At 39.4% G+C, this 25338-nt stretch overlaps 1 protein-coding gene across 2 annotated transcripts in view; it reads left to right on the top strand.

Annotated features, from left to right (window-relative positions):
- The first annotated feature begins 404 nt into the window (after window positions 1-404).
- LOC134225476 (beta-1,4-N-acetylgalactosaminyltransferase bre-4) overlaps window positions 405-25338 on the top strand; it is a 64952-nt gene continuing 40018 nt past the window's right edge. Inside the window, exon 1 of one of the 2 annotated variants that reach the window (XM_062705578.1) lies at window positions 405-1156. The gene's annotated coding sequence lies outside the window, so the exon portion shown is untranslated. The remainder of the gene's footprint in view (window positions 1157-25338) is intronic. The other variant, XM_062705579.1, reaches the window with a different exon arrangement.

Below are 25338 nucleotides of genomic sequence, written 5' to 3'. Positions count from 1 at the left end.
TTTTCCCATCGTGGTTAAAATTTTACTCCGAAGCCGACCCATTTGAGTTTTGACAGATTGATAATTATTCGGAACGAAATGGATTTGGCGCCAATTTTCTCGCGAACAAATATCGAACTGTCAAATCTAACCATGCTCCGGAGCAGGGTTATTTTTAACCACGGCGAAATAACCATCGAACTGTCAAATTTTAACTAAAAGTTAAACGAATCGGTGGAATGGTTCACAACCTCAGTTTATTGACGACTTTTGCAACGCTCGCATCGGCGGACTTCTTTGGGATACGACAGTCGATACTGGCCTTAAGCGAGAATTAGAAAACGTAACGCACATAGGATCTACTGTGGAGCTACCGTCAAATCCCTCGTTGCCGTTCTCGATCTCAAAATTTGACAGTTTCCTTTTTGTCTCTTCCCTGAACTCCGACAACGTCTTGTTTATATTCAAACAGTCGATTTTCCCAATTTTTCCGCAGCATTATTTTTCCTTCACTGTTTCTCCGCTATATGTAATCGCGTCCAGATATCCTCAGCTTCTCTTCTCCGTGAATGATTTTGTGCTCTGATGCGTCTTCTCAATGGCTGGTGATACGTCGACATGAATGGATTGTGATTTCCGGAACGCGTATCGGACGTGTTTTTTTTTCGGCTGTTTAACGCAGAATCTCGGAATTCGGTTCAGAGGTGTCCGGAATTGAAGTGTCATTAGTTGATCCATCGTGTCATCAATATAATTAATGAGCTGTTTGGTTGGGCTGAAGAGGAATCTCGTGATCTGCGCTCAAAGGTGTGATGAGGGTTCAGTGAAAAATGATGCAAGAAGCAATGGGAAACCTTGAATATTTGAGGCCGTCGTGAAGAAGCTGTTCAAGAAAAATCAGATAATCGAAGTGTTAACTACAAAGCGAATCTCCTAATAAGAATCTCAATATTGTCGATATGATATGAAAAGCGTTTGATGTGTATAGTTAAGAGCAAAGTGTAAAGGCTGTAAAATATATTGGATTAAAATTTATTCTCCTATTGAAGAAGAGCCTGCTAAAAATCTTTTTTTCTGTGCTCAATCTGCAAGTTGAGCTGTTTATCATCCATTGGTTGATTACAAGATTGGAGGATGAGGACCGTGCCAGTGAATGCTGTTCATTAGTTCCCTGAAGGTAAGCTACTTTTTAATCTATAATCCAGACGTCACACTAGTGGCTACGGAAAACGTTGATGCTGGCAGCAGACGACGAAAGTCTTGGGGCTTGGGAGAAGGGGATCGAAAGTTGTAGAAAAAAAACATACAAATCGATCCAATGCAGCATTCCTCGTTCCATTTTGCGAGTTGTTCTTGATGCCATCTACCGTTTCTCCACCAGAATATCATTATCGGTTATGTCATTGCTTATTATATGCTTACCAGCTTATGAAAACGAGAACTACCTGGTTTCTCAAGGATGTATGTAGTCATTGATTTTATTTTTCAAGATAATTGGACATAGCTTTATCTTGACCATGTTGTTGAGTTGAAACATTCGTCAATTATTGTGGGTGGAAGAAATGGAAATTATCTTTTCTTTATGAAATTCTTAAATAACAAACAGCTAGCGATTATGTTTATTCTCATTTTTATAAAATGTATGTATATGGGGATGGAATAGATTTCCATTGGAGAAATGCTTCTTGATAAATATGTGTTTAAGTTTGTCTTCCTGTTTCCATTCGATTCCAACGCAATTTCTGCTACCAAACTGCCCTGCAAAATGAAAGGGCACGTAAAGGAAACACAAGTAAATCTGCAAGCGCTTCATTCTCCTACCTAAATAATCTATCGGCAAACCAATCAGAGCTACTTTAGCAGGTTTGCGTGGCAAGCAACACTCGTCGCCAGACGTGCGGCTCATTTCACTCATGCTCCTGTGCTTCCATGTCAGTAACAATTTACACTTTGTAATTTAGTTATGGACATACGCGAGCAACCTCATCGGGGTAGCCAAACATCATTAATCATTTCTTATCAGGAAGAGAGCAGAGAATCCCTGTCTCAAATAGCCTTTGTCAGCGCCTTAGTCATTCTTTTTCTTCGAGGGATCCGATTCCACGCTTAGGCAGGAGGGCTAATTAACTACGGCATCTGCGACGTACTCGTTTCTGCCATGTGTCATTAGGTGATAGCGATAGCTATGCCGGTGGGTTTAAAAACAAAGCTTTAAAACAATCCTAAGGGAAAACGATATTTGCGTGCGCTTTCAAGTATGTAACTAGTAACAGGATTAAACAAAATAAATTGTTCAAGGTCGGGGAAGAAAGGTGACTTGATTCTGAGGAGCCTTGCACTCAATCGAATTGAATATTAAGTATTGATAGGAAGTTTTTCTTGTTGTGTACACCTTCGGTGAGTTGGTCACTTCCTTTGCAGTGAAAACACTTTTGGCTAAGGTACTCAAATTTTAACACATTTCAATGGGTTCTGTAACAAATATATAACAACAAAAATATAAAACAACAAATATTAAACAACAATAAATGTCTAAAATTTGAATTCCTTCCAGGAAGTCGTGGGTTAAATTCCAGGCTCGTTTTTTTCCTACTTTGTATTTCTATCTTAGTTCTTTCTGTGTTTTACATTCTACCAAAACGATGCCAAGGACATTCAGAGCTACTTTGATTAAGCAAGCGGACGAGATCTTGAAGCGTCCAATCATTCCTGATATGATCGTTGAGGCTGTGACAACGACCACATCTGATGATCGGTACGAAGAAGATGCCTCTATGGATATTTTTTTCTGATTCATTAGTCGAAGAACAACTCGTAATGAACTTCCGCAGAGCAAAACACAGTTGCCGGTGGCAACTACATTGACGCCAAGCTCCTTGCAATCAACCCGTATATATATTAGGGTGGTTCAAAAAATCGATTTTGCTCCACAGTGCTCATCTGATTCTTTACCATGCTCTGAGTGTCCTCTGAAAATTTGAGCTCATTTGGATTAAAACTGATTTAGCACAAGCCGTTTCAAGTTTGCATGCAAATTAGTATGGGGAAATTTATTTTTTCATTATACTGTTAATGACGTTTCCCCATTAAGGGCAGGTTAAAAGAAAACCTACATAGCTAAAAGGAATACTCAACAGCTTTCACCCAACGAAAATCGCATGTTGATTAATCACCCCAATAATTAGTAATTTCGTTGGGTGAAAGCTGTTGAGAATTCCTTTTAGCTGTGTAGGTTTTCTTTTAACCTGCTCTTAATGGGGGAACGTCATTAACAGTATAATGAAAAAATAAATTTCCCCATACTAATTTGCATGCAAACTTGAAACGGCTTGTGCTAAATCAGTTTTAATCCGAATAAGCTCAAATTTTCAGAGGACACTCAGAACATAGTAAAGAATCAGATGAGCACTGTGGAGCAAAATCGATTTTTTGAACCACCCTAATATATATTCTCCTACTATGAACCTGAAGGGATTAAGGGCAAGTGCTTGATTCAGATTTTAGACGATCTGAACTATTTGTCTAAATAGAGGGGGCATTTTCAACAGCTGGTAGCATTGCCAATAAAATCCGATGCAAATTGGGAGACGAACCACTCAGTATGCTATGTCTACTACTCTACTTAAGTTTAATTTTGCTCAGATCAACTACCAATGATTTTAACATTTAAGGTTTGTCAATGTGCTTCAACCAATTTCTGAAATGCCGGTATTACCGGTATTGACTCCACCAAATACCGAATACCGGTATTTGTTAAAAATGGCCAATACCGATCACCCTAGGTTTCACGTTAGAGTTGGAAATTCTGATTTTGGTGCGTTCACTTATCTGACTGATTTTCCAGATGTTTCTTGAACTTGCAAAGATAGCCCTAGCTTTCTTAGGGCCGATGTCCACGTAGCGGTTTTTTAAGCCTACCAAGATATTGGAAGCTTACAACATTCTCCACTGATTGCCCGGCTATTGTGAAACTGAAAGTGGTCGCCGTGTTTACATCCAACGATTTAGTTTTCTTGAAGTTGATGACTAAACCCAGGGTGGCCACTGAACCGGGAAAACCGGGAATCAGATACTTCTAAGATTCTTTCACGTATCCCATCTGTCTTCTCGAAATACAAAACATTAGCTCTTAACCCATTAACGCCCGAATTAACTCAATTTCATGATAATCACATAATTTTTTCAGGAACATCTAAACATATTAAAATAATAAACTTAAAATAATTTAATTGAAAATCTACGGTCACAATTTTTTTTAGCACGGTGGGCCATATGTGCTGAAAATGATGAAAAAATAATTGAACCGATTGAGCAGTTTAATCGATAGCAATTATAATCGGCACAAGCATCATATAGTTTTTGGGAGATGCAGGGTGACCGGAGAAAGCTTCTCTAGGGGGGGGGGGTTGGTTTGCAGGGGCTTCCTCGCAAATAAACCACAATTTTAGGCCTTAGGCCTGACTCGAGAACGAATCAAGTAATTGGAAATTTTACTCTCTCTCTCTCTCTCTCTCTCTCTCTCTCTCTCTCTCTCTCTCTCTCTCTCTCTCTCTCTCTCTCTCTCTCTCTCTCTCTCTCTCTCTCTCTCTCTCTCTCTCTCTCTCTCTCTCTCTCTCTCTCTCTCTCTCTCTCTCTCTCTCTATCTCTCTATCTCTCTCTCTCTCTCTCTCTCTATCTATCTCTCTATCTCTCTCATACTGATTCTATCTCTCTCACACTCACTCTATCTCTCTCACACTGATTCTATCTCTCAACTCATTCTATCTCTCTCACACTCATTCTATCTCTCTCTCCCACTCACTCTATCTCTCTTTCACACTCACTCTATCTCTCTCTCACACTCACTCTATCTCTCTCTCACACTCACTCTATCTCTCTCTCACACTCACTCTATCTCTCTCTCACACTCACTCTATCTCTCTCTCACACTCACTCTATCTCTCTATCACACTCGCTCTATCTCTCTCTCACACTCACTCTATCTCTCTCTCACACTCACTCTATCTCTCTCTCACACTCACTCTATCTCTCTCTCACACTCACTCTATCTCTCTCTCACACTCACTCTATCTCTCTCTCACACTCACTCTATCTCTCTCTCACACTCACTCTATCTCTCTCTCACACTCACTCTATCTCTCTCTCACACTCACTCTATCTCTCTCTCTCACACTCACTCTATCTCTCTCTCACGAATTCTCTCTCTATCTCTCTCACGCATTCTCTCTCTATCTCTCTCACGCATTCTCTCTCTATCTCTCGTCCTGCCTCCCCCACACTTTTCCCTACAACATATGGTTGGTTGTTTTGACGCTTTGAAAGATTTCTTATCTACACAGCAAAAAAAGTTGTTGAATATTACATCGAAACAGCTGCAACCCACTGAATCCATCAATGGTTGAATATTACATCACACGATGTACTCGGAAACATTCTGCGTAATAAATAGGAACGATGTAATTTTGTACCGACGTACCAATATGGACGACGTAATCGAAGCGATGTAATAAAACGCTACATCACAGTAGGATGTACATGGCATATGAATGATATAAATAATGGAGATTTCTTTCTTGATTTTCTTCAATATAGTGCTTTCTACTTATATTAAATCAAAGTTTATGATTTATTTTTATAAGCATTTAAAATTTGTTCTTTAAGGGTCTTTATCGAAAGTGGTTGCTTGTGGTAACCATCCTCATCGGCGTTCCCTGGTTGTGCCGGAATGCGATGGTCTCCTTCGTTGTTACTTCACTGTCCTTCAATAGTACGACCGCGGGACCGAGAAGATATCGCCGCCGCCAAGAAATCATAGTATATAGATCCAGATCATCACACCGAAACAAAATTGTACGGTTTCTGCTTACCAACACGTGACAATTGTTTTCTCAGACTGCGGCGTGGAGAAATTACCGTAGAGGGCTTACAGGAAGGCGATACATCGACCTAGAGAAGAAAAAAAATTAGAATATCCGTTTCAACCGCAATTACCAGATAGAACAAAGAATGAATGAGTATTTGATGCCCTATACGTTGAATTGGGATAACTTATTCGATATACTGTCCTATTTATCAACAATTAAATTATCTGAAATTTTATTCACTGATTAATTCTTCCTTAAGGTAGCACACCTCGGGAATCTTGCCCGCGGATTACCAGGGATTTCAAAAGAAATCGTCCATGGATTTCAAAAGAATGAAATCCTTCAGAGATGCTGTAGATGCTGTGTTCCGAAGCGAATCATTAAGGAAGTCCGAAGGGAATCCTTCAGGGATTCCAAATGGAATTTTTCAGGGATCCCGAAGGGAATACTTCAGGGATTCCTAAAAAAATCCTTCATCGATTCCGAAGGACATCCTTCAGGGATTCCGAAGGACATCCTTCAGGGATTCCGAAATCCTTCAGAGATTATGGAGGAAATCTTTCAGGGATGCCAAATCAATCCTTCAGGGATTCCAAAGGGAATCCTTCAGGCATTCTGAAGAGAATCCTTAAGATTCCTAAAGAAATCCTTCGGATTCCGAAGAGAGTCATTCGGATTACTAAGGGAATTCTTCAGGATGTTCGATTGAAATCCTTTGAGGTTTTCTAAGGGTAGATATTGCGATCCTTTGAAGATACCGATGGGAATCCTTTGAAGATTCCGATGGAAATCCTTTGAGGCTTCCGATGAAAACCCTTCAGGGATTCCAATGTAAATTCTTCAAGAATTCCTATGGGCATCTTTTAGGGATTCCGATGGGAACCCTTCAAGGAGTCCAAAGGGTATGCTTCCGAAAGTCTGGAGGAAATTCTTCAGGGATTCCGAACAAATTCCTTCAGAGATTATGAAGGAAATCGTTCAGGGATACCAAAGGAAATCTTTCAAGGATTCCGAAGGAAATCCTTCAGGGATTCTGATGGAAATTTTATTCAGGGATTCCGAAGGGAATTAATCACAGATTCCAAAAAAATCCTTCAATGAATTCCGAAGAAAATCCTTCAAGGAAATCCAAAGAGAATCCTTGAAAGATTCCGGAGCAAATCCTTAGGATTCCGAAGGGAATCCACCAGGGATTCCAAAGCGAATCATTCAGGAAGTCCGAACGGAATCCTTCAGGGATTTCGAAGGGAGTCCTTCAGGATGAAGAGAATACTTTAGAGATTCCGCAGAAAATCCTTAAGGGATTCCGAAGGAAACTCTTCAGAGATATCTAGGGAAATCCTTCAGGGATTCAGAAGGACATCCTTCAGGGACTCCAAAGAAAATCCTTCAGAGACTATGCAGGAAATATTTCAGGGATGCCGAAAGAAATCCTTCAGGGATTTCGAAGATAATACTTAAGATTCCGAAGAGAGTCATTCGGATTACGAAGGGAATCGTTCAGGAAGTTCGAAGGGATTTCTTCAGGATGTTCTATGGGAATCCTTTGAGGATTTTGAAAAGAATCCTTTAGATATTCTGATGGGAATCCTTTGAAGGTTCCGATTGGAATCCTTTAGGAATTCCGATGGGAATCTTTTAGGGATCCAATGAAAATCCTTTAGGGATTCTTATGGGCATCTTTTAGGGATTCCGACACTCAGGAAAATGGCTCTTACAATTTTCATAAGACCAATCTTATGAGAACATTTCATAAGAATTGAATTATGAAAATCATAAGACCTTGTTTTGACAAATTCTGGATTTATATAGGCTATCCAGCGAAATGCTTTCTTGAGGCGCTGATAGGCGTGTGATGTAATCACGCGTCTCCTAATCTCGACGTCCACGGTTCGATTCCGGGTTACATTTTTTTTACATATATTCAAAATATTTCATAAGATCGTCTTATGAAATTCATTCCATAAGAAAAACTTATGAAAACCAACACATTTTCTTATGTCGCAATTTCAAAAGAGTATCTTATGATGTTCATACGACCCGTTTCCTCAGTGGATGGGATCCTTCAGGGAGTCCGAAGAGAATCCTTCCAGGATTCTGAACAGAATTCTCCAAGGATTCCGAACAGAGTCCTTCTGGATTCCCGAATTGAATCCTCCAGGGACTTCGAACGAAATACTTCAGGGGTTCCCGAAGGAAATCTCTAAAGCCTTATGGAATTTCAAAAAGAATTATACTGGGATTGCAAATAGAATGCTTCAGGGATTCCAAAGCAAACGCTTCATAGATCTCAAAGGAAATGCGAAAAAAAAATCCTTTATGGGTTCCGAAGGAAATCCTTCAGACATTCCGAAAAACATTTTCCAGGGAATTCATAGGAAATCCTTCAGAGATTCCAAAGGGAATGCCCCTCGGGATTCCGAAGGGAATTCCCCCGTGATTTCGAAGGGAATTCCCTCGGTATTTCGAATAGAATTTTCCCGGGATTTAGAAGAGAATCATTCCGGTATTCCAAAGGGGATCCTCCCGGGATTTCTAAAGTAATACTTCCGGGATTCCGAAAAGAAACCTTTCGGGATTTCGAAGCAAATCCTCCCAGGTTTCCGAAAGCAATCCTCCCGGGGTTCTGAGGGAATACTTCCATTATTTCGTGACTCCGTTCCGAATTATAGAGGATTCCTTTCATAATTCCTAAAGAATTACGTCCGGAATCCCCAAAGCCTTGCGATCGGAATCCCCAAAAAGTTCCGCTCGGTATCCCCAAAGGATTCCATTCTGGACCCTCAAAGGATTGCGCTCAACATCCCCAAATGATTTTGACCGGAATCCTCGAAGCATTCCACTTGGAATTTCCAATAGATTCCGCTCGAAATTCTCAACAGATTCTGTTTAGGATTCCCAAACAATTTTGCCCGGTCAGAATTTCATTAAGATTGTGTTCCAAATCCAAAGAGGGTTTATATCAGAATTCCCAAAGAATTTCTTCTGAATCCTCAATGGATTTCATAGCCTTCAAAGAAGGATTCCGTTTCAGAATCCCAAAAAAATAAATGCAGTGCGGAATACCTGGATTAGATGGAAATTCCATGTGGGATTCCCAAGAGACTGAAGAGAAGACTAATACGCCTACTCACCATTTATTCAATATGGCGTAAAATGTTTTCGTTTTAATTTCGTTGATTTCATGATAACAAAGTTTCAAAAGTATCGACGGGCTTCTTTTCGACATAAAAAGCCTAACTTTCTGAAATCAATAGAGTAGAGTGAGGGGGCAAGTGAGACAAGTGAAAAACGCACTCTTACCCCAACGGTGGGGTAAAGGTGCGCATCGGGTAGGGTAAGAGTACGCATTTATCCAATCATGTGCTTTGAGTATATATTAACACAAATAAGAGTTAATAACATTTAATAACTGATGTTTAATGAGCATGTATTAGGGAATGTTTAAAGATTACGTAACTCTTAAAGGGGGAGGGGGTCCTAAAAATGTGCACTTTCATACGGAAAAACCATTGTTTTTCATATATACAAAAAAATACAGAGGTAAAAATATATATCAGGTTTCGCGTGGCGTATACAAAGGCATTTTCCTTAAAGAAAGTCCACCAATCACGGAACGTAAAATTTGGCTATTTCATCACCCCTCCCCCCTATCTTACACTATTTGTATGAATCCTCAAAAAAATATATGGATCGTCACACATCTCACAACCCCTTTCAGCTAAACGTTGCGTAATTTATGAATGTTTCTTTTGATTAAATGAAATTATCATATAGATGAAATTGTGTTTTCGTACTATGTTTAGGTGTACAACAAGTCCTAATACAATTTCATTATTTCGCTTCAGTGCTTTGTTCGCAATTTCCTTTCTAACACCGAATTACTTCAACTAATCCTAAAAACTTGTGATCTTTACGCTTTGGAAGAAGTCTTATTTCGGCCAGAGATACGAGTTTGACATCATAACTTGAAGATTCATATGCGTACTCTTTCCCCACCGGTTCCTGCGTACTTTTACCCCACAGTCCCAAAAATTATTCAAGTAATGGTTTTGACTTCTTGAAAACCAACCGGATTGGTGTTCTGTACCATAAGGTACTCTATACAATTGGTTATCGAAATAGTATAATGTTCACCTGATTGAACGTATATATGGTAATGAAATACTAGTTGCGGAAATCCAATTTTTTTTAGCAAAATGACCAAAAAGTTATCTAACTCCATATCTCCCTTGTTGTTTATTCAAATCGTTTACAATTACACATGATAATAGTTGGCCAGAATACCTGTCAAACTGATGCAGTGCTTCTAGTTTATCTTTTTTTATTACTTCAAAAAAAAACGTACTCTTACGCTTACCCCATGCGCACTCTTGCCCCACTCTACTCTATGACGAAAGGCATCTAAGGCTCGATTTCTCAAAATTAAGCACCTTCATCGAAAAAATATTTGGTAGGCGTAGTAGCGGACACCTTCCCACATAACCGGTACCAAATAGTTTTTCATGAAAAGTTCCTAGTTTTGAGAAAACCAGCGTTAGATGTCTTTCGCCATACAAATTTCTGGTGGTTAACTCATGCTGGCTATTTTGCGCATATACTATAGCGCCTGGATGTGACAGCGGCGGGTAGAAAATCAGATACTGCCAATAATTCATTTCCAAAGGATTTCGCTTTGAATCTTCAAGCATTCTGCTCGAAATTCCCAAACTATTCCGCTCGGAACGCACAAAGTTTTTCGCTCCGTGGTCTACAAAAAATTCCGCTCTAAATACACAAAAAAATGTTCTGAATTTCCAAAATACTCCGGCTGAAATTCTCATAGAATACAGTTCAGAATCTCCAAAGGATGCAAAAAAGATTCCGCTTGTGATCCCCATAGTATTCCGCTCAGTATCTTCAAACAATTCCGCTCGGAACACACAAAGGATTCCGCTCGGAATCCACAGCAGATTCTGTTTGAAATCCGCAAAATATACCGGCCGGAATCGCCAAAAATCACTTTCGGAATCCTCAAAACATTCCGCTCATAATGTACTTGTCATCCCAAAAAGGATTTTGCTCGGAATCCCCAAAAGATTCCACCTGGAGACCCCAAAAAAAAATCCGCGGAAAACTATTCCACTTACACTCCCTAAAAGATTCCACTCGGAACGAACAACGAATCTCGCTCAGAATCCTGAAAGGATCCCTTTTAGAATCCCTAAAGGAATCCTTTCGCAGTCTTCAAAGATAATTGTCCGAAGGGTCCAATTTTTTCCGTTCGGAATTCCCTATGGGTACCTTTTCGGAAGCCCCGAAAGATCTCGCTCAGAATCTCTATAAAAATCCTTTCATAATCCACAAAGGATCTTGATTAGAACTCCCAAAGAATTTTTTTCAGAATCCTTGATGGATTTAATTTCCTTCAAAGAAAGATTTCATTTCGGAATCCCAAATAAAATAAAATCCTAAGAGATTCCGTTCGGATCCGATTCTGTTTAGAATCCTATAGAAGTTCTCCTTTCGGAATCGAATATATGCAGAAAATCATTTGGATATCTAACTTATCACTATATACTTACGATACGTCAAGTCTTTTTCAAATGTTCTTGGAGTTCCAAGACATCAATGCAACGGCAATCCAATCCTTTTCAAGTGGTTGCAAAATCAGCCTGGATGAGAAGTTCTCAATAGGCGTTTCAAAGTTGCCGTGAGCGTAGGTGTTGACCAAATCTGAATAGAGATTAGAAATAAAAAGTAAGTAAGTATCTCTTTTATAATAAAAACTTACCATAATAGATTATAGACTTTTCCTTCCACATTAAAAGTTGTATTCATGCAAAAATTGGCATTGATTGCGATCTAAAGGGAGATCCGCTTCGAACATAGAAGAGCCATCAATACGATGATTTACGGACCCTTGGTAGACTGTCTGGTTGGCGACATACAGTTATGGACCGAGCGAAAAGAAGACAACGCAGATGCCACTTTGTTCTTAAGCTGAAAAAGTAAAAGAAAATAAAAACGGCAATAAGGTACCAGTCAAAACGAATAATGCAAGAGATGGCGTTTTTTCAGTGGTAGTAAAATCGAAATTTCATTACTATAAAACTACTAATCAGTGCATACAAAGTGCAGGAGATAATCTTTTCACCTCATACTTCATTCCTTTCTTCTAAAACGCCTTACCTAAAAACCAACAGGTACAAACTCGTCTTATGCCAAGCACATATCACAGATGGATTAAATACTGAAAAGCAACAAATTATTGCCATAAAAGCTTATACGCTGATACCAAAATTTTAAATAACTCATCTTCTCAATGGTAATCAATGCTGTTTATCTGTTTATTTCGACTCTTACTCGTCTCCGCCAATTACAAAATTATTTGAAATACAAGAAATCGAAAATTTATTCAAAGTGTGTTGAAGTTCTGTTAGATAATCGCTTAAAATAACAGATTTGGACTGGTGTCGGTTTTACCCGCAGTATCGGCGTATCGGTTTTACCCATAATTCCCCTACTCTTTAAAAAGTGATAAAGCCAGGTTGTAAGTTGAACATGCTATTACTCACCAAAGAAATCAATTGAACGTGATGCTGCGTCCCGTCAAACACACTTTGGGCGTGTTTTTGAATCCCCTCACGGACCAAAAGAAATGAGGCGACTCCTTCCGGCCTTTAAAAGAATTTCAAATGCAGTGCTGTCGGAATTTACGAATCTACGTCCAATCGGATCAGCGTTGGATCGCTTAAGTCAGCCCTCATCGACCACCAGCTTGCGCAGAACAGGAGCATCTATTTTAATCGTCAACTACCGCATAGTCTCCGTAACTTCTCGCCGAAACCAATCAAAAAGACGATGTCCTGGTGCACTACCGCTGACAGTTTCGTACTGGCGTTGAAACGATCAGATCCGGCAGCATTTGAATGGCCGTAAACTGCGCATTAATCGCATCGTCTCGAAGTGCTAGCTAGTTTTAAAATCCGTAAACATTACCAGCTGTTTAAGATTTTGTACTTCCAAATAACAACATAAGTAACGTTCTAGGACCGAACTTATAGACTCGTCGGAATCCGGATTCACCAAGCCAGTAATGACCATTGCAACCACATCGCGGCTCATTAAATCAGTGCTCTGATCACACTGCAGTGATAGATAGTTTTGTGTTGGATGTTAGTTGGCAGTTTGTATATCCCATTTGAAGGATTGCCTTCAGGATCGGCTTGCACAGTCCCGTGACCTGAAATCCGACTTTTTTCTTCCTACCCGTCGTCGTCGAAATACGCAAAATCCTAGCCGATGTTTACGGCCAACACCAATCGCGTTTTGATGGTAAATTGCACTTATTAAAATACGTTTATTTGCCAACTGTTCCACGACACTCACGAATAAAATATTAACAAAGAAAAACTTGTAGCGAGCCGCGAGAAACAAACCGTGCAAATTACCGAGTATAAATCAGCTTCCACAACATGGCGACGAAACAGCGTCGACCGCGTCGACGTTGCTGACATCAACTCCGCAGTGCTGCGAGAAAATTATATTATCGTGAGATATAATATTGTGTCAAATTTGTGTAATTTTACACAAATCTGTTGAAACCTATTGGTTGCATAATTTTCTGTGTAATATTCGATGGTTTGACTATCGAATATTACACAAAAGCGACGTGCGGGAAATTGGTGAAACTGACTTTTGTGTAATTTCCAGGCAATGTAAAATTACATCAAAATAAATATTCATATGCATTGAGATTCTGGCATTACATAGAAATTTTGGTACATCGCTTAAATTACATCGATGCACGTTACATTATTTTTTGCTGTGTACATAACGATCCATACTGCACTGTTTGGTTTTATTACGGCCATGACTTGCTCCATATGGCTTCTTTGAAACCAATATAACATATGACTGCAATCATATTAAATTTAATCGGTGTATCCCTCCTTGAGCATGTTTACGAAATCGGTCAATAAGAGTTATTACGCATATTAGCGAACTGGTGTTTATGTGTCTCTCTCCACTTCCGGTGTTTCACATCGAGTTTGTTTGTGCAAGGATCTTTAGAACTGTGCAGTGGAGTATAATTTGATTATTTTTCTTCATCCGCCAGGTGTACTGGTAGGTTTTATATAATAATAAATATCAGCAGTATATATTCATTACTAAAATTATGATGATTCTGATAGCTTGAGATGAAATTCAAAACAATTGAAGTTGCCATCGATCATATCATTGTTGAAATGGTTCAACGGGAGATAGTTGCTTTGCCACCAGCACTAGAACAATGCAGCGACGAAAGTTCCGCCGATGAGGAACTAATATTGGATGGAGATATACTCATCGTGTGAAGACCTAAGTGGAGTATCATCGGATATTGATGCGAGCATAGTAGAAGGAAGCAACGTTGTTTCTAGGTTATCTTCGACATAACCGTCTTCATCACGACATCCTCCAAAAAAGAAATCTAAAAAAGATGGTCCCGCTGCTTGGGATAAGAAGGTATCCAAGTATGCCTTTGGAGAATTGGGAGAGGCAGCGCTTCGTAACTTTCAACAGCTTTCTCAGTCTCTGCAAGGAAAGTCTGCTATTGAAATTTTTGAGGAGTTCATTTCAGCAGATCTTCTAGAGCACATTGTTATTGAAACGAACCGATATGCTCGTGATGTGTAGGGTGCTCCAAATTTCGCAGTAACGGTGGATGAGTTAAAAACTGCCATCGGGTTTTTGATTTTTTCGTAATACCATACGTTACCTAGCGAGCGCGAATATTGGTCTGAAGATGACGATTTAATGGTGCCTCTCGTGCTTTGACTCGAAATCGCTACTTGGATATAAAAAAAATGCTCCATTTTGCTTGGAAGCTTGGATGCTATTTATTTCGATCAGTTGTTGAACCGTCAAGATCCTCTGAACAACATTGCTGAAGACTCTATGTTGCTAACTAGTCAGGGTCTGGAGATGCAGATTGATGTTTTATGCGAAACAAATTCAAACGCTAGCGCCACCTCGTACAAAAATTCAGAGTTATTTAGATCAGTTCTTGACCCGCCAAGGTGCTCTGAACAATATTGCCAAAGACTCCATGTAACTAACAAATCAGGTTCTTGAAATACAGATTGATGTTTTATGCAGAAGAAGTTTGGATGCTCACTAGCGCCACCTCATGCAAAAGTTTGGATGCTCACTAACGCCACCTCATGCAAAAATTCAGAATTATTTCGATCAGTTGTTGAGCCGCCTAGATACTCTGAACAACTTTGCTAAAGACTCCATATAGCTAATTAATCAGGTTCTTGAGATACAGATTGATGTTTTTTGCAAAAGAAGTTGGATGCTCACTAGCGCCACCTCATGCAAAAACTCAGAATTATTTGGATCAGTTGTTGAGCCGCCAAGATACTCTGAACAACTTTGCTGAAGACTCCATATAACTAACTAATCAGATTCTTGAGATGCAGATTGATGTTTTATGCAGAAGAAGTTCTGATGCTCACTAGCGCCACCTCATGCAAAAGTTTGGATGCTCACTAGCGCCACCTCATGCAAAAATTCAGAATTATTTCGATCAGTTGTTGAGCCGCCAAGATCCTCTGAACAACTTTGCTGAAAACTTCATATAGCTAACTAGTCAGGTTCTTGAGATACAGATTGATGTTTTATGCAGAAGAAGTTTGGATGCTCACTAGCGCCACCTCGTACAAAAATTCAGAATTATTTGGATCAGTTCTTGAACCGCCAAGATACTCTACAACTTTCCTGAAGACTCCATACATACAACTTTCCTGAAGACTCCATGTAGCTAACTAGTCAGGTTCTTGAGGTATAGAGTGATGCTGTTTAGACGTTCACTACTCATTATGTACTTGATTTATGTATGAAAAAGTTCAGTTTTCTATGGACGCTTACGCCATCTAGTGAGTCAGTTTCGAATTAAATTGTTCACCATATGAAAGATATTAGTTCATAGAACAATATTGACGAAGACATGTATAACTTCAGAGCTAAAACTTCCCAACAGATATAAAAAATGTAACTGATCTATAAATAGATCACTGGGCGTTAAGCGCTTCTGATCTATAAATAGATCACTGGGCGTTAACGGGTTAAATCTGCTTAGTGTTATATGTTTCTTAGTTGAAACTTCTAAATTGTTTCTATTCAAGAAAACACATTTGCCGTCTATAAATCTGATTGATAATAAAAAAAAAAAACCTGATTGATCCACCTAGCGGTGTTTGTGCCTTTCTCGTACATGAGATATACTAAAAAATATACGAGAAAGGCAAAAAGTGAGTGAGAAATTCTTAGCGTGTGTTTTTGTATATAAATCGTATTTTGGCCATAACTTCTGATCCCATAGTCTGATCTGGCCAATTTCCAATAGGAAACAATGGGACAGGATTCAGGATTCGAATGCAACTTATTGCAAACTTTGCTATAACTTTGTAGAACATAACATGTCAGTATTCCGAGAAATAAAAAAAAATCTATTTTTTTATATGATGGCCCACCCTATTTTTTAGTAGCACCATAACGATGGCCTCACTATTTCGAACAATTTTGTAGAACAACAATTTTTTTTTCTAAAAATATAGTTTTAGCGTAAAATGCATCTTTTTGCGTAAATCTGTATCCTGGACCATAGTGCAATGTCCTGTTAGACACTATAGCTCTATAGATTCGTTACCTCAAAATTTGATATCGTGCTTCTGAAAAAAGATTTGAGGAAATGGATGACATACACCCCTCTGCTTTATTATGAACTATGCAGTGATTCCATTCATCACTTCGTGGACAGCACACCGTATATTTACCAATTTTTTTAAACACTCCGCAGCCCTCATGAACACACGACCCAACGCCATTTGAATAACTTTGAAACTCGTATCGATGTTAAGAAAATTATTTTGAGCTTTTTAGTGGAATGTCTTCACTTGTCATAAGACGAATTTGTACAATCCCATTGAATTCCACCACTTAATTGTATCTTGACACATACGTATTTCGACCTCAACAGTAAGGTCGTCGAGTCGAGTACGAGACACTGAAGACGGCCTTACTGTTGAGGTCAAAATACGTATCCGTCAATGTCAGCGACTGCAACCAGGGATGTTGCGACGTTATCGGCCGTACCTGCCGGAGAGAAGGGCCAAATGTCAGCGACTGCAACCAGGGATGTTGCGACGTTATCGGCCGTACCTGCCGGAGAGAAGGGCCAAATGTCAGCGACTGCAACCAGGGATGTTGCGACGTTATCGGCCGTACCTTCTATATTCCGTTTTTGGAATCAAATAAAGTAGGCGATGATCAAGGGGAGTGATGGAAATTTTGATAAAAACAGCAGGGTAAAAACTTGGTAAATAGTATTTCTTTTATTTGCGGTTTGAAAAATAATAACAATTTGATTTGTTGCTTTTTCCGTTTCTTAGCTTCTCAGTTGGTTGATTTTTGTTTCACAGTTGGTTGTTTCTCATTGGCGATCCAATCTTGAATGAATTCTTGCTCTGGATGTCACGGCTTTTATAGCGCCGCTCCGGTTGACAGGACATAAACAAGGGCCTACTTGATCATCTCGGCTACCGGTGACTACTTTGATTGCATGTTATTTCCAACATTCTCCGGGGCGGCAACATAATTTGCTTTGAGTAGTATAATTTTACTTATTGGTCTGGTGAACACTGATCTTGAAGTTCGTACTACAACTGTTCGGACTTTTCCATCAAGTCCTCGTATCACGTTCTCAATCAAACCCTTTGGCCAGCATCCACGATTCATGTTTTCGTCTATAATCATAACAAAATCTCCTGTTCTGTATTCGTGATAGTTACGATTATCCTGCCACTTGTGCCTTTTCAACAACTCAGGTCGGTACGCGGAAACCCATTTTCGCCAAAACCTATCGGCATAAATCTGAGCGTGTTTGTAAGCTGATCTGGAATTTAATTCGCTTTCATGAAAATCATGATCGTACTGCATAAAGTTATTACGTCCAAGGAGTAGCATATTCGGTGTTATTGGTTCAGGATCTTGAGGGTTGTCGGAAGTGTTAGTCAACGGTCGATTATTCACAATGTTCATTACTTCACATAGTGTTGTCCTGAGTACCAAATCAGTAGGATGTCTTTCCTTCAACATTGCGTTTAAACCGGTCTTGACAGTTCGCACTAGTCGTTCCCAACAACCTCCAAAGTGTGGAGCACCGGGTGGTATAAACTGCCATTCAATCCCTCTAACGCTCAGTGTCTCTTCAATAGTTGGTTGATGTAATTCTTGTACCAGCTTTTTTAGTTCTTTGTTTGCGCCAGTAAAATTTGTTCCATTATCTGTTAGAATCTTCTTAGGAACACCGCGGAATGCTATAAAACACCTTATTGCCATAATACAACAGTTGGTATCCAAAGATGGCACTGTTTCTAAATGAATGGCTCGACTGGTCATACATGTGAAGAGCACGATCCAACGTTTTTCAAGACGGCGTCCTATTTTAACTATCAATGGCCCAAAATAGTCTATTCCCGTATAATTAAATGGAAACACGAACGGAGTAGTTCGAATTGGTGGCAAATTACCCATTTGCGCTGTAGTTGGTTTTGCTCTAAGTTCACGACATCGAACGCAGGATTTCGCCATTTTCTTGACTTGTGATTTTAGTTTCAAAATTCTATATTGCTGCTGTATGTTGTTCACCACTGTTTCCACACCTTGATGTCCATTAGCTATGTGGTACATCCGAATCAATAACTCCGTGAAACTATGATTGTCTGGTAATATAATAGGATTGTTCACGTCAAATTGTCTACCCTCTTCTTGGATTCGACCTTGCATTCGAATAACTCCGTCACATAAAAAAGGAGAGTAGGCACGTAGACGACTTGATACTTTCACGAATTTATTCATCTTCAAATCCTGCATTTCTTCCGTGAATACTTCTTGTTGGACTTTCTTATACCACGCTTTACGTGCTTCATCCATGTCGTGAACATCAATGCTTAATTTTTCAGGTTTTTCTTTTTTTGGTAGTGCTAATATTTTCCTCATTTTTAAATAATATGCTGTAGTTCTGATGAGTCGATGATAATCAGAAAATCTATGCATATCTGGTAACTTCACTGATACTTCTGATGATACGTGAAAACAACTTTCAGATTGAACAACTATTTCTGCCAGGAAATTTACTTGTTCCGCAGGCGACAAAGGAACATCTTCTTCAATCGGCCATGATTCACGATCTTGGTATAAGAAATCTGGACCCTTCATCCAATCGTTCATATTTTCAAATCTTGATGATTTCGTCGCATGATCTGCAGTATTGAGATGTGATGGAATCCAATGCCACATTCCTGAATGATGTCCATTATCTTTGATTGCTGTCACTCGAGATCCAATAAAGCTGTCAATTTCTCTTTCGTCTTCAACCAGCTTAAACAAATTCTTGAATCAGTCCACAAATGAATAGATGTGATTTCAACATGCAGTTCTTCTTGTACAGTTTTTAACATCTGACTAGCCAACACACAACCTTGTAGTTCTAGTCTAGGAATCGTTTGAGATTTCAATGGAGCTACTCTGGACTTGGCAAATACTTGACAAACATGTGATTTTTTGTTGAACCAATGAACCATGTAAATCACACATGCAAATGCTTTGTCACTTGCATCGCAAAAGGCATGAATTTCAATGCTACCAAAAGAGGGAAGTCCAGGAAAGTAATATCTTGGTATTCTAATCTCATTCAATCTTGTTGTTTCATTCAGCCACTCCTTCCATCTTGAAAAAATACTATCAGGAAGAAGATCGTCCCATTCAGTCTGTAAACGCCATAACTCCTGGAACATGATCTTGAGATGAATTGTTCTTGGGCTTATCACGTTCGACGGATCGAATATTCCCATCATAAATTTCAGTAATTCTCGTTTTGTAGGAATCTTATTGCTCGAGCGCAGCTCGGTATCTGAGTTGTGGAAAATTCAATGGAAATACAAATTCATCGGTGTCAAGATTCCAACATAGTCCAAGAATACGAACGGTCCTTAATTCTCCTATATCTGCTCGCAAAGAGTGATCAATTGATTCAACTACTGCTTTCGAGTTGGAAGTAAATTTGACTAGCTTGAAACCACCATAATCATGAGCCATGATCACCTTTTGAATTAATTCAATTGCTGCCTCTTCTGTATCTTCGCAATCGAAATAATCATCGACGTAGTGTTGGTCCACGATTGCCCGTTGTACACCAGGTAGACGTTCTTCTAACTCATGAGCATTGAAATTCTTGATGAATTGGGCTATTGAAGGTGAGGATACAGCTCCAAAAATCATAGCTACCATTACATAAACTTCAGGAGGGTCAGTACGATTCATTCCCCGCCAAAAAAATCGTTGGGAGTCTTGATCCTGCACACGAATAAGTACTTGATGAAACATTTCTTTGATGTCCGCAGTAAAAGCAATCTTCTTTTTACGACCTCGTATCAGAACAGCGATTAACGGGGGAACAAAATCTGGACCTTTCAACAGCAAATCATTCAAAGAAAATCCATTTGACTTAGCCTTCGCATCCATCACTAATCGAAACTTATTCGCACTTTGTACACTGAAATGCGGTAGGTACCATGTTTTTGAAGATTCTTCTAGTTCATCTGGATTCAGCCTTCTTGCATATCCTTTATCGACATAATCTTGCATTTTCTGACAGTATTGATTAGCAAACTTCGGATCCGAATCCATTTTCTTCTCCATTATTTGTAATCGACGGAGGGCTTGAGCCTTGCTGTCAGGGAATTTAAAGTTGTTGAACTTGTACAGTTGACCAATTTCGAAACGATCGCCACAACGTTTCAGAGATCTTCTCATGATTCTAAAGCTCGTTCATCCTCATCGGAGATTTTAGGATCTTGACGAGTGATTCCGAAATCTTCAATTTTGTAAATTTGTTTTATCAAAGATGTTAGTTCGTTGTCTTCATTATTTGAACATAGAAAAGCATGTAATTGTTCCTCGGGTTTGTAAACATTTGGATCAATTTCACCATGAATAGTCCATCCGAGATGACACCGGGTGAGTTGCAAACCATTGATAGAATATTGAATGGTTTTCAGTGGAACTATTAACCCAGCATTGTTTGATCCGATCAATAGAGCCGGCGAAGCATCCTTAATAGCAATCAGTTTGTCTTCATCGAGTAATGGATAGAGGCTTTTGATATAGTCCACGTTTAATTTCACAGTTGGCAAGTTGATATTCTTAATTGTCCGAATGTTATTCACATCATACCATTTCGCATCATCAGCTTGTCCAGAAATTTGTAGTTTCAGCATCATTGATTCATCATCTCTGCGGGATATTCCATTCATCCAACGGTACGAAACTGGTTGAATTTGTCCGGATAGGCCCAATTTTATAGCAAGCGATGTATCCATCATTGAGATAGAGGATCCTTCATCAAACAGAGCGAATACGTAGTGGATTTTTCCCTGACTACGAATGCGAACCTTGCAGACACGAAGCAGAGTGTTAGAGTTTTTTGAATTAACGTTACACAAATCTTCAGGAGGTACAGGTCTTCTTTCACGGTTATAAAATGAATTCTTCGGTATTTCGTCGGTGTGTACTAACTCATGATGGTTCTTTCCACAGATTGTACAAGTTTTTCTAGATTTGCAGCTTCTCCGGTTGTGGTCAGTTTCCAAGCACACATAACAAACCTTACAATTCCTTGCGATCGTACGACGTTGCTCAACAGAAGATCTGGCGAATTTGACGCATTTTGCTAAGCTTTTGTGATCAGAAGAACCGCATACAGGACATTTTTGAATAAATTCCTCATTGCCACGAGAGTTGATATTGAGAACAGGTTGCCTTGGTTTTGAGCTCAGCATTTGCCTCTTGTTGAAAGTTAGAGAGTTGATACTGGCAAGTTGATTCTCCATTTCATCCTCCAACCACAGAGAAAATGCCTCGAAATCAATTAATTTATTTTCTCTCATCAACATTGCTTTATGACGAATCCACATTTGTTTACTGAAACTAGGCAGTTTTTCAGCCAGATGAGAGATCAGATCAGGATTCATTAGGTATATTTCGGCTTTCACATTCTTCAAAGCGATCGATGTACCAACCACAGCATTATAAAAATATCGAAAAGATTCAATGTTGCTTTCTTTGACGTATTCTAGATTGCGAAGAATGTCTAATCTGTTGGCCACAATCCATTCCGTTCGTCCAAAATTTGATTTTAACATTCTCATGATTTGATCTACGTTTTGAGGTGCAGTTAACAAAGATTCCACAGCCGTGCGAGCCTTTCCTTGTAAAGCTTTGTTGAGTCTTCTCAAATTATCACCATTGCTCAATTTCAGTTCCTTTGTTGAAGTTTCAAATTCGTTAAAGAAAATTGGCCAGTCCATAACGTTTCCAGAAAAGGCAGGTAAATCTTTGATGTTGCGATGTTGTAATGCTTTGAAGGCTTGCGATAAAACATCCGCCATTCCTCGTGGACCAGCAGCACATTCAGATTCGGCTATAACATTTGTTGCTGACGCAAGTTCAGCAATCGACCCAGCATCGGAATCCAAATTGATAGGCACATTCGCATTTTGATTTACCCAATCTTGAACACGTTTCAACGAACTACAGCTTGAGATCTCCGAATTCGATCTTAGCTCGTGGATTTGAGCTTCTCGATCACGTCGTCTTTTCAGAAATTCCGCTTTCTTCTGTTCATTTTGCAACTCCAACTCCTTCTGAATTTTTAGTGCTTCCAAACGTTGTTCTGCTAGTATTCTGTCTTGTTTCAAAGATAATTGAAGTTCTTCTTCTTCGATGCGATTAGCCATTTCTAAAGCTCTTATCTGACTTTGCGTCTTGCTTACCCGAGATGTGCGGGATAATGCTGAATGGTGACTAACGGCACGGATGGATGCAGCGTTTCCAACTTGTAATTGCGGATCGCCTTGAGAAAGTTCGTTTGGATTGATATTTCTACTAGTACTGGGTGGAGGTGTTCGTTGCATATTGCTATTGCTCTTTATTCCAGGAATTTTACAAACAAAGTTTTCGTATTTCTTTGGTACAATGTGTCTTGATGGACGTGCAGATCTTTCCATATAAACGGTTCAGTGGTTTTCGAAGGACCAAATGTCAGCGACTGCAACCAGGGATGTTGCGACGTTATCGGCCGTACCTGCCCGGGAGAAGGGCCGAATGTCAGCGACTGCAACCAGGGATGTGGCGACGTTGTCGGCCGTACCTTCTATATTCCGTTTTGGAATCAAATAAAGTAGGCGATGATCAAGGGGAGTGATGGAAATTTTGATAAAAACAGCAGGGTAAAAACTTGATAAATAGTATTTCTTTTATTTGCGGTTTGAAAAATAATAACAATTTGATTTGTTGCTTTTTCCGTTTCTTAGCTTCTCAGTTGGTTGATTTTTGTTTCACAGTTGGTTGTTTCTCATTGGCGATCCAATCTTGAATGAATTCTTGCTCTGGATGTCACGGCTTTTATAGCGCCGCTCCGGTTGACAGGACATAAACAAGGGCCTACTTGATCATCTCGGCTACCGGTGACTACTTTGATTGCATGTTATTTCCAACAGTCAAGATACAATTAAGTGGTGGAATTCAATGGGATTGTACAAATTCGTCGTATCTATGTCAGTTCGAGTGTGTATAATCCAAGTTGGCGGCTTACCCCTTTGGTTCCACCAAGTTTTCGGAGTCGCCAACTGTTCTTATCACACTAGAATCAAATTCTTGCAATTACAAGCCTCGAAACCCTTTATGCCAAATGACGTTATGTCAAATGACACAGTCTCAATTTCGGCTTTAAACTGATACTTCGGCCACTGATACTTCATCAAATAGAATGTAGATACCGATTAGTAATGCAAGGATTCAGTTATTTATAAACCATGAAAATATATCTGCTTTATCATTCGAAACATTATGCGGCATAAATAATTTCATTTTTATCTATTGATCAAAGTTTCGATAGATTAAAAGCAACAGTATTGAACTTTTGCATTGAAATGTGTTTCTACGTGATAAGGCCATTATTTTTGTTTGTCGCGGTTTTGGTTTTGCAGTCGCGGATTTCGCGGATTGAAATTCGGTCAGTTTGTAACAGCCCTGCATGTAACTTTTTACGGTTGAAATCAGAAGAGAGTTTTTTTTTTTTATACCAATTAAACTAGTTATTTACTTCTATTTTTGCCTTTATTTTGCACTTAGTATACGTCTCATTTTTGCGCTCATCTGTTCACCGTATATAATTTTTTTATGGTTTAAAATTCAGTATATTTTTTAATTTATTTACAGTTAAAAGTTTTGACAGTCTTTAAAAATGTATATCCAAGTGGAAGATCAATGAGTTTACATCTATAGCATCGTTACTTAAATTAACAAAATTGATGTAATTAATTAACGTTTGTAAAATCTCCACTCGTTTTCGTTTGTTAACCCCTGCCAACGCAGGTTTCGCCAACTCTTCGAATGAGAATCTTCTCCATCCATTCATTAGCCCTGTCAGTCTCTGCTGTAGGACCGTCCAAGCCGGGCCGACACGAGCACAAGAGCAAAATTTGTGCTGGAGCGTTTGTTGTACATGGTTCCCGCAATAGGTGCAATTGTCGTCTGCTACTCGCTGCATTGTATGAAGTAGTTTCCGATGTTCGGTTTTTGCCTTTCTCGTACAACGAAGTAGCACCGAACGGCTATCATTTTACTCCGAAAACGAACTTTTTATAGAAGCATCGGGGACCCATAGTGTTATATACCAATCGACTCAGCTCGACGAACTGCGCACATGTCTGTCTGTCCGTGTGTATGTATGTATGTGTGTATGTGTGTGCACAAAAGCTAAGAAAAGCATTAGACAACTTTTCATATAGTAATCTTTAACCGATTTCCTCGCAACAAATTTTATTCGCCTTGTTGATCACTATTGAATTTCATAACGATCGACCGCTGCGTTTGAAAGTTATGAACAAAATGGTAAATCGAACCATATAAGCCACACGTAAGGTTGGTGTCTTGACTAAATGCGAGAAAGGCAGCATTACTCGGTGAATTAAAATGGTTTTTCATTCAAAAACAGGTACAGTTGAGAACGATGGACTGAAGACAGTCGTTCGCCGGACTGTTTAGTTCCACCTTAGGCCGTTCCGTTTGTTGCACGAAATACTGGTGGATTTGATCGGCGGAGGGGTTTTGTTGGATTTGGTGAGGGATTTGGGATAAGCATGAAAGGATTATTTTGATGTCGGGATGATCTATTGAGATTGTAGGGCGGGGATTATCGTGAAAGAGAAGGGATCTATAGTAGGGAAGGGAATCGATCTCTTTTAGGTGTCTGTTCAAGGCCAGACTGCGGCTTTTGAGGGCCGGGATGTGCAGGTTCAGACCGCCATGTTCTCTTTTCCGGGCCAGTTGCATAATCGGCACGCGAGCGACTATTCCCCTCCACAGGAACTTACCCAATGTCGAAGTTATCTTTGCTGTATGT

The sequence above is a fragment of the Armigeres subalbatus genome, chromosome 3, assembly GCF_024139115.2.
Source record: "Armigeres subalbatus isolate Guangzhou_Male chromosome 3, GZ_Asu_2, whole genome shotgun sequence".
Lineage (NCBI taxonomy): Eukaryota > Metazoa > Arthropoda > Insecta > Diptera > Culicidae > Armigeres > Armigeres subalbatus.
This window is presented reverse-complemented; position numbering and strand designations above follow the sequence as displayed.